Below are 10,090 nucleotides of genomic sequence, written 5' to 3'. Positions count from 1 at the left end.
GCACCTTAAAATAAGGCAAGTGTCTTCTGCTCACCAAAGCTGCATTTATTTGCTCATAAATACAGTAAAAGCAGAAAAACTGTTAAATGTTGTTACTATTTCAAACAGTTGTTTTCTATTTGAATATATTTGTGTAATGTAATGTAAATGTAATTTTTTTAGTTTTCAGCATCATAACTACTCCAGTCTTCAGTGTCACACGATTCTTCAGAAATCATTCTAAAATGCTGATCAAGAAACGTTTAACTGAATAAAACCAAAACCAGTTCATTTACACCGGCTGGAGTGAAATGATAAGGTTAATGGTTGTTGAGGAAAAAGGAAGAATCGTTTGAGTTTTTTCCATTCTCATTTTACAATTCCTCTGAAGTGGATTAAGTAAAACAGCTTGAGATGATATCAAGTCAAATAGGCTACTTATCTAGAATGTGTTCTGTAAGCATGTAATACAGTTAGAAATGCAGTTTAAAAGTTAACTAAAACTGAAACATAACATAACCTATTCCTGTATAACAGAGCATTATAAAAATAAAAAAACTATCGGAATATTTTATTTTTCATCAACAAATGACAAATCATGCTTTAGTAAATCATTATAAGTCAAAATTATGACATAAAAGACTTTCATCTTTCATCTCACAAATATGACAATGTCTTAGTATGTCATAATTTTTATTTTTATATATATTTTTAACCATAATTGATTATTTCTTTATTAGAAATGTAAACACGTATCAGAAAAAAGTAAATCTAGGCCATTTGAAAGTTTACTAAAAGTATACTCAGCAAAACAGAAACATTATATAACCTCTAACCTGTATTACAAAGCATTTGCACATTTAATTATTTTTTTCATCCTCAAGAAAAGACAAATTATGCTTCGGTAAATCATAATGACAAAAAGTCATAATAGTGGCAAATGTCTAAAAAAAATTTGTCTAAATTATGACTTTATATGTATTGATTATTAATAATAGATAATTTCTTGAAAATATTAGATGAAATTTAAAAACATATCATAGAAAAATTAAGTTAGACATGTTCACTAAAAGTATATTCAGCAAAACTGAAACATTATATAGCCAATTCCTGTATAACAGAGCTTTATAACATATGATGCATGTTTTCACTGTCCTTTAAAAATGAAATAAATGTTTATGACTTAATGGGCCACTTCCCGCTGTGTAACAAAGTACAAAGCCCTACATTTCTGCTCATATCCCTGTCCTGAACAGCTCCACGCATGTTTCTTGATCAGACTGGAGTCCACCAAGCTAATGTGTGAAGGTCGATCCACTGTGGATTCATAAGGGGGTTGCATGCGCTGTCTGGAGTGCTTTCCTCCACGCTGAGGGATGGGCAGCTCTGAGTGATGAGCCGGGAGAGGGTTTGTGAAGAAATACTGATGGAGCAAAGCCTGAGGAGAGAGAGACGGGCATTATGAGTCTCATTCCATGGACACAACTGAATGAACCTGTACAGAACTTCAAATGTGCACCTGTCTCGCACTGATCCTCGGTTTGGACAGATAGATGAGGAACTTCTTCAGCAGGTCCACAGCTTGTGGTGACGTGTCTGGCACGATCTCCTCCAAAGGAATGGGGGATTTTCTTTAAATGTGATCTTATTGTAGTCTGATAGTTCTGTTATTTCCTAGACTGAATCATCATAGGTGAAAACATTCACACACGGTTCACGTTTTGCGTGTCAAGGAGTTCTAATCTAAACTGTAATCAGGGCCGGTGTTCTGATAAATAATGGTACCTATCAGATTGTACAATACTGTCTTGCTGTAAGGGTAGCTACAATTTGCCTAGAACCGTCTAAAAATGACGCTGATTGTAATGAGAAACAGGCATAGCAAATGTAAATGAGAGCTCACTGGCCAAACTTTCTGGTTGGGAGTTCCCAGCACTCGTAACACACAGCACAGCTGCTCAATGTCATTCTCTCCGGGGAAAAGTGGAGAGTTGTTCAACAGCTCCCCAAAAATACAGCCCACTGCCCTGAAACAAGCCAGAAAAGACACACACAGACACCTGCTGAGTGTAGAAAAGGCTCCATCTAGTGGACACAGAATGAACTACTTTTCTAGGAAGTATCTAAATAATTGCCTTAATGCTCATTTGAATACATTATTATTTTGGTACAACTCATCTGAATTAATTTCCATAGTTAATTTATAATAAACACTAAAATATTCCATTAAAAAAAGTTGGTGACTGAAAAAAATAATCCCACAATTTCTTACCAGAGATCAACTCCTAAAAGTTCTGGCGCTCTGAAACACAGCACAACAGATATTCTAGTCATATGTGACCCCGGACCACAAAACAAGTTATAAGTGTCTATTTTCTTTTATTTTGTTTAGATTTCATAATCTGAAAGATGACTACAGAATCTATACATGAATGTAAGGTTTGTTAGGATAGGAGCATATTTGGGAGAGATACAACTATTTGAAAATCTGGAATCTGAGGGTGCAAAAAAAAATCTAAATATTGAGAAATAGTTGTCCAAATGAAGTCCTTAGCAATGCATTTTACTAATCAAAAATTAAGTTTTGATATATTTACAGTAGGACATTTACAAAATATCTTCATGGAACATGATCTTTACTTAAGATACTATTGATTCTTGGCATAAAAGAAAAATCGATAATTTTGACCCATACCACGTATTTTTGGCTATAGTCACACATGATCTATGCTGTAGCTGAAACTCACTGTTAGGACCAATGTAGCTCAATGCTAGCATGACAGAAGCTCTGGTAAATGATCACCTGGTGGCCACCTGGTGACTGTACAAACGATCTCCTTCATTGGAAAAGAGCCTGGCCAGACAGAAGTCAGCGATCTTTAGGTTTGCAGGCTTCAGATCCTGTGAAGCACATATGTAGGACAGATCACAGTGAAGGAAAAATGTAATGTCGTCAGGAACACAGTCTCACCCGGTGCATGATTGAGTTCTCGTGGCAGAAATCCACTCCTTTCAGCAGCAGCATCATCATGTAACCTTTGACCTGGGATGCGGTGAGAGGATGCTGGGAATTCCGAATGACTTCTGACAACATGTACTCAAACACCAGCACAAAGCCTGTGCCGTGGGGGAAGACGTTCTTCAGCTTCACCACCTATGGAGATGATCACAATATGACTAAAATAATGAGATCAAATGATGAAACTATAAATCAAAATCAAAATGGCATTAAAAATGTATTAAGTCTAAAAGATTTAGACTTTATCATTTCAGCCTTCTGTTATAGTTAGGTCTTTCATCTAATAAAAATAATCTTTGTCATTAAGACAGTGTCATAATTTTGACTATTCATCTCATATAGTATGTCAGAATTTCAACTTTTTATCAGACTTTTCATCTTAGTAAGTTGTATTTTTTATCTCATAAATCATAACTTTAAAACATAAATTTAAAATCGTGATGACTTAGTATGTCATTATTTATACTTTTCACCTCATACATATTACTTGTCATAATTATGCCATAGTTCATCATAGACTGATAATTCTTGTTATAATATTACACTTTCATTCATGAAATATTATATAATAATAAAATTGAATCTCATAAATATCTCATAAATAAACCCCTTCACCTCATAAATGTCACAGTGCAGTAAGTGAACACACAGTGTAAACAAGGGTCTGGGTCCAAATGCAGGTCTTTATTCATAAGTCATAAAAGTACAAAAAAAAAAACACACAACTGAAACCACTCTAAAAGGGGGAAAAACCAGAGCAACATAAATCCTGAAAACGGAACAGAAACAAGGATAGGACACACATATCGCCACTTAGTGCTTGTGTTAGTCAACATTCAACAACTAATAATCCAGCCCAGAGAGACATGGGGAAGGAGTGTAAATATCCATCAGGATGAGCAACAGCTGTGTGCGTGTGATTAGGTGACCAGAAGGCTGTTCCATAAAACAAGATTAGAAAACAAGCCAGGCTTATTTTTGTTAGTCAGACTTACTGTCGGTGGATTCAGTTTCATAAAGCGAACTTAAAATAGTTCAAACTCAGTTACCCTGGCAATTTATGCTGGGAAACTAGCCTGGTCCGGGGCAGGCTAAGCCTGAGTTGATGCTTAATCTGAATATCGTTTTAACACTGACCCGCTGGGAATGTGATGATATTATATCAGACTCTGGCATAATGCCATTTTATTTAATGTAACCACTAGCAGTCCAAAAAATAAAGCAAATGCACTCCAAGAATAAATGTAATACATTCGAACATACAAAAAGTGAAACAAATGTAGAAAATTAAAGTTACATTTGTTTAGTTGGTGTGATTTTTGTAATGAAGCAATTAAATGTCTATAAATAGGGAACTCAACCCATATGTTGGACGCATAGTCATGGCGTGTCCTTTCATTGATGAGGGAGCGATAATCATACGCAGAGCATTTCAAAGAGAATTTACTTTCAGGGACAGGGCAGACCCATTGGCTTTTTGTGACAACTACCTGCATGAGCGGTATAGATTCTCGAGGGAAGGGATAGCTTGTAGATTACTGAGCCCACGGCGCAATAAAGTGCTCAGTCCCGCAGACTGTGTGCATTGCACTTCGCTTTTTTGCCAGCGGAACATTTTTGTACACCAGTTGGAGATGCAGAGAATATCAGCAAAGCATGGTGTACCGGTCTTTAGAAAAATTACTCAATGTGTTCATCACCTTCCCTGGCCACAGAGCGATTTGTACTATTAAACAGGCCTTTTATGGAATCGCTGGTGAGTTCAAATAATATCTAGGCTGTATAGAAATTGGAAATATTTATTGTCTGTTAATATTAGACATGGCAGTTGAAAGACAAACACTTAACCTTTGTAGCTTTCCCAAATGTTATCGGAGCTCTGGACTGCACCCACGTGCGCATAAAGCGATGACTTCGTTAATCGGAAATCATTACACAGCATCAATGTACAGGTACAGTCCCACTGAGATGACATTGTAGGCTACTACTGTAGAACGGATTGTTCTTTATAATACGCTGGGAACCAGTGTTCTGCTCATCTCAAATGTAGAGGCAAAATGGCCTGGCTCAGTGCACGATTCCAGAATCTTTCGGGCCTCTTCTCTTTCCCACCAACTAGCACAAGGTATGTTAGTATGGCAAAAACTACAGCTTTAAAATAACTTCACCAAATTTAATATTAAAAAAAAAAAAAAAAACCACCGCACACACGATTCAGGTGAATTCTCAGGTGTTTTCCTGGGAGATAAGGGATATGCATGCCTGCCTTATCTCTTGACTCCCTATCAGGAGACACAGACTGAGGCACAGCACAACTACAATATTGCCCATGCATGTACACACAAGAGCTCGTATAGAGATGGCATTTGGGCTCATCAAGTCGAGGTTCCAGTGCCTGAATTACCTCAGTGACTCCACAAAGGGCATGTGACATTGTAGTTGCATGTGTTTTACTACATAACATTGCCCGTCTGAGGAGAGAGAGTCAACCAAGGATTGTAGAGGAAGACTGGGACATTGAAGCCATTTTTGAGGACAATGAAACAGGCAGGGTTATAGGAGACAAATTTCAGTTATTTGATTGAGTGCTCTTGCCACTTTTTTGTAATTTCTTAATACTCACTTGGTAACATGTGGTCCCAGACTGAGAGGGCTCTAGAAGGGTGTTAGCATCCTGCTGCCGATCATAATGGAAATACACACTATTTAGCACCTCACATATAGGCTTTTAAATGTATAATGTGCAAATCTGTGCCTACCTCAGGCCTCCTTGAACATAATGACACAGTCTCCTCATCCTCCTCAACTGTACATGGGCCTCAGGGGCAGATCTACGGCGGATCTACCGGGGTGGCAAATGCCACCCTAAAAGAAAGCCTTGCCACCCCTGCTGCCACCCCAGTTGGCAGCAACGAATTAAAGGTTATGGCCAATTTGAAAATTTACGAGCGCGAATCTTTCGTGATTCCTGATCCCGCTCATAACTCCCGAACTGAGTCAAATGATTTGCGATCCCCAAACTGACTCAAATGATTCGCGAACCCGCTTTGAACTCCCGAACTGACTCAAATGATCCGCGAAGCCGCTCCGAACTCTCGAACTGATTCAAATGATTCGCGAACCCGCTCCGAACTCCCAAACTGACTCAAATGATTCGTGATCCCCATAACTGACTCAAATGATTCGCGATCCCGCTACGAACTCCCGAACTGATTCAAATGATTCGCGATCCCCAAACTGACTCAAATGATTCGCGAACCCGCTTTGAACTCCCGAACTGACTCAAATGATTCGCGAACCCGCTCCGAACTCCCGAACTGATTCAAATGGTTTGCGATCCCCAAACTGACTCAAATGATTCGCGAACCTACTTTGAACTCCCGAACTGATTCAAATGATTCGCAATCCCCAAACTCTAATAATTTACAAAGTAGGCTATTAATATACTGTAATATATTTTTTGTTGATGTTGTTATAAAAACAGACCTAAGCCATCAATAGCCTTTAAAATGGCTTAAATGCATTATATAAAAAAATTATGAGGCAATAATGATTGGTTAATAATAACACTGTTAAGATACATAATGTATAAACAATTTATGTACATGTTATTACAAATGCCATGTGATTGCTGCTGTTACACTTACAGGATGATTAAATCCTTGTTTACGCTACTGACCAAACATTTCATTCAAATATTCCACTTAATCTTTAATTTTTGGCCACCTTTATGCTAAAGATGACACAAGCTTTATAATTTCTTCAACAAAAACTGTGCATATCACAACACTTACAAAAATAAACCATGATTTTATCATAGTAAAACTGCTTAGTTTCTTTTGCATGATTTCTGAATGCTTGAGACTATAAAATAAATTAGAGTCATAATAAAGTTATAGCCACAGGTAAATGTTGAGAGCTACAATTGTGATTTTTAAATAATAAAATTTATTCCTTTAGTTTTTTATTTGATTTAAGTTATTTTTTCACCTCTAGTAGTTTTTTTTCCCATCATCATATTTGAGGAAGGGGGGCACAACAATAAATCCTGCTTATGGGAACCCTTAAGGTGTTGTTATAGACGTCTCTGGGAATGTGTGCTCTACTACACACACACACACACACTTGAAGCATGCGTGGTGTTTTCAGCTCTTCACTATATTGATGCATGATGTATGCTACACATGTGCACGTCAGTGCACTATGAGAGGATTTCACCATTTAATTTGATAAAACTATCGTCATTCATTCATATAGTAACACAGACTGACAGAAACGGCAATGTCTTTACGACAACCTGTCAAAATAAAATTTCAGTGTAACTTGAAGAAATTCAAACAGAAATATAGTACTATTGCACAGTAGAGTACGCTATACTTCAAGTATTAGCATACTTGATATGCTATACTTCCTATTAGCTAATAATAATAGTTAATTAAAAAACACAAATTATGTGAAATTATGTAAGAAATTGCTTAGTAAAATATACTTTAAAAAAGATATACTAAAACATTATTTTAAAGGAATATCACACAAGTTTTCATAGAAGTTTTAATTTAAGCTTGCCAAAACAATAACACCATATTTTTCAAAAACAATTTCTAAAAGTACATTTGTATTTGTGCCTATAATGTTTATTTATTTATTATTATTGTCAGCTAATAAAACCTATGCTTCAGGGACCATATTCATAACATCTAAGGCTAAATGTAGCTCTTGACTGGTTGAGTTAGATGATGATTAACACTAAACAGATTGTTAATTAGTGATTAACACTAAACAGTAGAAAATCAGTCTCCCCAGCTGGAAATGTCATTGGCTGTTAAAATCTTGTGTTTCTTATGATAAATTGACATATTGATAACACTGAACCTTTTATAATGCTCTTAATTACATGTTGATGCATACTGTATGCATTAGTAAGTGTGGGGGTGCTTATGGGGTATGGTCACTTATTCCTTATATATTTGTAATGTTTGATATAACTGTTTCAAATGTAAGACATCGATTGCATGAGATTAAGTTTGTAAATGATAGCCTGTGTCCTTTTGTGATAACTGTGACAAATTTCATTATGGTGCTGGCCCACCTGAAGGACATCACTGGGCCCTTGCTGGATCCTCTTCAGTTTGCCTACAGAGCAAACAGGTCTGTGGACGATGCAGTAAACATTGGACTGCATTATGTTCTGCAACACCTAGACAGACCGGGGACTTATGTGAGGATCCTGTTTGTGGACTTCAGCTCGGCCTTCAACACGATCATCCCAAACCTCCTCCTGCCCAAACTAAATCAGCTCTCCGTGCCCACCTCCATCTGTCAGTGGATCAACAGCTTCCTGACAGACAGGCAGCAGCTAGTGAGGCTGGGAAAATACACATCCAGCACCCGTACAATCAGCACCGGAGCTCCCCAGGGCTGCGTTCTCTCCCCACTGCTCTTCTCCCTGTACACTAATGATTGCACATCTAAGGACCCCTCTGTCAAGCTCCTGAAGTTTGCAGATGACACCACACTCATCGGCCTCATTCAGGACGGTGACGAGTCTGCTTACAGACAGGAGGTAAAAGAGCTGGCTGTCTGGTGCAGTCTCAACAACCTGGAGCTTAACACCCTCAAAACAGTGGAGATGATCGTGGACTTCAGGAGAAACCCCCCTGCACTCCCCCCACTCACCATCATGAACAGCACTGTGACTGCAGTGGAGTCATTCAGGTTCCTGGGAACCACTATCTCTCAGGACCTGAAGTGGGACATTCACATTGACTCCATCGTAAAAAAGGCCCAGCAGAGGTTGTACTTTCTCCGCCAGCTGAGGAAGTTAAACCTGCCACAGGAGCTGCTGAAACAGTTCTACTCCACCATCATTGAATCCATCCTCTGCACTTCAGTAACTGTCTGGTTCAGCTCAGCTTCTAAATCTGACCTCAGAAGACTACAGAGAGTAGTCCGGACTGCTGAGCGAATCATCGGTTCAACTCTCCCATCTATTCAAGAACTGTACTTATCCAGAGTGAGAAAAAGGGCTGTCAAAATCACTCTGGACCCCTCACATCCAGCACACTCCCTCTTTGAACTGTTGCCATCTGGTCGACGCTACAGAGCACTGAGCACTAGAACGACCAGACACAGGACCAGTTTCTTCCCTCAGGCAATCCATCTTATGAACAGCTGACAATAATGGCGAACACACTACACTTTATATTTATATACACACACACTTTATTTATCTAACACACATACTTAGTATACACTTAAATTTTGCACACAATATATATGTACATACATAACTTCACTTTGTAATATACCTGCCTACAATTGTCATTTGTATATTGTCATTCACTGTCTACATATTTGTATTTTTTATTCTTTTATTATGTGTTTTATGTTCTGTCGCTGTCATTATGTTGTACTGCGGAGCTTCTGTCACGAAAACAAATTCCTCGTATGTGTAAACATACCTGGCAATAAAGCTCATTCTGATTCTGATTCTGATTATATACAGTATACGTCTGCCATATGTTGCCACCCCTCAAAAATTCCTCCCCGCTTCTCGCCACCCCATTAATATTTTTCTAGATCCGCCCCTGATGGGCCTTCAACCTGAAACAATTAGTTAACTCATTTTAATAAAATCACCACTTGACAATAAATCAGTGCTTTAAACTCAAACTCACAGGGTTCAGAATGTTGTCTGGTGGATCCAACAAGCACACAGAATTTGGCATCACTATGAAATGAAAAGATTTGGTTAGGAATGAAAGAATAAATAAAAAATAAAAATAATTTCTAATGCCAGCTCCTCCGTCGGAGTAAAGTTGGCTGTCGGTGGCCCTCCCCCAGTGGCAGAAACCTCACTCTTCTTTTTGGCAGCTGCAATTAATAAACATGAGACTGGACAGTTGTATCATCAAGCTGATTGTGCTTAAGTACTTAGACTACACTTACCATTCTGAACAATATTTTTATATTTTATTTTCACCTACTGCCATGTTCTTTTTTTCGTCACTTAAACTGCTGCTGTAAAAGTTAGTAATACACACACACACACACTTTTTTTATTTACTCGTTTTATTAATAGCTGTGGTATTC

The 10,090-nt window shown here is 37.9% G+C and overlaps 1 pseudogene; it reads right to left on the bottom strand.

Moving 5' to 3' along the window:
• Positions 1-1,162: 1,162 nt before the first annotated feature.
• On the bottom strand, positions 1,163-9,726 carry LOC113107919 (cyclin-dependent kinase 20-like; annotated as a pseudogene).
• Positions 9,727-10,090: the final 364 nt, after the last annotated feature.

The sequence above is a fragment of the Carassius auratus genome, chromosome 8, assembly GCF_003368295.1.
Source record: "Carassius auratus strain Wakin chromosome 8, ASM336829v1, whole genome shotgun sequence".
Classification (NCBI taxonomy): Eukaryota; Metazoa; Chordata; class Actinopteri; order Cypriniformes; family Cyprinidae; genus Carassius; species Carassius auratus.
This window is presented reverse-complemented; position numbering and strand designations above follow the sequence as displayed.